We start from the raw sequence: 2620 nt of genomic DNA on the forward strand, positions 1-2620 counted from the left end.
GCCGCCCTGATATGGCCCTTCGTGGTCGGCTGGGCGTTAAGCAAACAAACAAACAAACAAACAAACCTATAGTGACAATAACAGAAGCGAATACGAATGCCCACCAATTCTTAATTCATTTTGCCAGTCACATTTAAAAGAAATTAATCCTTTTAAAATCCCGCACATTGCAGTCCACGAAGACGGGCGGTTGATAAATGATTTGAGTAATAAAAAGTCCATGGGATCCGATAACTTACCTGCTTTCTTAATCAAGTTAGCGTTACCCTTTCTTGTTGAGCCAATAACGTATGCATATAATTTATGTATTGACCAAAATATATTTCCGAAAATATTTTAAACCGCAAAAGTAATTCCACTTCCCAAACCAAAAGACTTAACCGACATAAACAACTTAGGCCAATTTCCTTATTATCTATTCTATCTAAACCATTAGAAAAACATGTACACAAGTGCTTGCTTCATCACATGGAAAGCCGTAGTCTGTTCACTTCATCTCAATCAGGATTTCGCCCCAAGCATTCGTGTCAAACAGCTCTCGTTAAACTATGCAATACATGGCTCTCTGCCATTAACCGTTCGGAAGCAGTCGGAGCCGTCTTCCTTGATTTCAAGAAAGCGTGTGACATTGTTAATCACACAATTCATTTGAAGAAATTATATTGTTATTTAGGCGATTGATCCTGTGTATCATTCTTTCGTTCTTATCTAGCCGACAGAACGCAGTTTGGCTCCCTGAATGGTATCCGTTCTGCACCAGGAAGGGTAAAGCACGGCGTCCCACAAGGTTCAGTTTTAGGCCCACTTTTATTTTGCATTTATATTAACGATTTACCTCTCCATATATCAGACAAGAAGGTTGTCAATGATCTATTCGCAGACGACTCCTCTCTTTACACGTCCGGTAAAAGTTTATAGACAATTGAAACCTCCCTTCAAACGAGCTTGAACGACATAACTGTTTGGTGTAAACAAAACTCAATGATTGTACACCCTGGCAAAACAAAATGCATGATGATTACTACACGACAAAAACATCAACTCGCTCCAAGTTACAAGCCATCGTGTTCTCGGGGTCATAATAGATGCCGAATTAAAGTGGCAGCCCCACATCGATCGAATAACAACAACCTTGTCCAAAAACCTATTCCTTCTTTCTAAATTAAAGCACTATGCTGATTCCTCAGCACTTAATTTGTTTTATTTTGGTCATATTTTACCTCATCTGAGTTATGCCTCCACACTTTGGGATGGTTGTGGCGACGTTCACTTGAAAACAATTAATTCTCTTCACCGTCACGCAGCTAAACTTATCATGCCGGGGCAGCACACGTCAACAGATCAAAAACTTAGTAGCCTAAACTTTTTATCCCTCAAAGATCAGTTATTGTTTAATAAGGCTGTTTTAATGTTTAAAGTGCAAATAAACGAAACCCCTCAGTACATGCAATCATTATTTCAAAAAGCAACAGACAGGTATGGTTCCAACAAATTAATTTCCCCACTACCCCGTATTGATTTATATAAAACCAGTTTAGCGTTTTCGGGCTCAGCAATTTGGAATTCTTTGCCATGTGAAATAAAGGGATCAAGCACTATCAAACACTTTAAATCGCAGTTTCGCAATTATTTGTTGTCACGCTCAGGTACATTCTAGAGTTGTTGCTACTTTGTATGATCGCCAGAATTAAAATGCATCCCTATCTTAATCCATGTATATTCTGTTTTTGCCAAATGACGATGATGATGATGATGATGATGATGATGATGATGATGATGTGCTGATGACGATGATGCGTATGAGAAGAATGAGTCTGCTTGCTATGGATTGTGTGGGCGTGTGTGTGTGCGTGAGTGAGTTGGATTGTGTGCGTGTGTGTATGTATGTGCGTGTGTGTGTGCATGCGTACACAGGTATTCTTGACGTGGTGTAAATGTATGAGTGAGTGGTGCAGATTAATTGTGTTTGTTTGTATCCCTTTGCATTATTTTGATATGTCAGTTTAAATGTGTTTTTATTCATTTGATGTTCGTAAAGATCATGTAGTAGTTGCGATAATGCATGATTAATCTTTACCTGTATAACTTTTTTTTTTTTTTCCTTGTGTCGGTTTACGATTGTCATTGTATCCATCTTAATACATGTTTAGTTTTAGCAGGGACAGATTGTAAGACTGGGCGTCAGCCTAAAATCTCCATCCCAAGTTGAGTAATAAAGTTCGTTCCGGCGTTCGTTCGTTCGTTCTCAGGCTCTCAGTCTCTCTTTCTCTCACACACACTCACTCACTCACTCACTCACACACTCACACCGGACACTGATATGGAATACCGTCAACACTGAGTAGGCTTCAATTCGTACATGATAATTATGAGACTGAGACAAGGACTGTGAAGTTGTCCGCAGTTACGGGTGATTGCATGCCATGTATCAGTCAGTAAAAACAAAATCAATGATAACAAGTCTTAGCTGTAGACAAACAACCAAACAAACAAACACCCAAACAGACAGAGTGAAAGCTAAAAGCCGCTTTATTACATAAAAAAATACTTACTTAAAAATAGTCAGTCGTACTCGTAGTTTCGGTGCGGTCGAAAGGTGTTTTACTACTAAGCCGTGCAT

Source organism: Littorina saxatilis, linkage group LG5, assembly GCF_037325665.1.
Source record: "Littorina saxatilis isolate snail1 linkage group LG5, US_GU_Lsax_2.0, whole genome shotgun sequence".
Classification (NCBI taxonomy): domain Eukaryota; kingdom Metazoa; phylum Mollusca; class Gastropoda; order Littorinimorpha; family Littorinidae; genus Littorina; species Littorina saxatilis.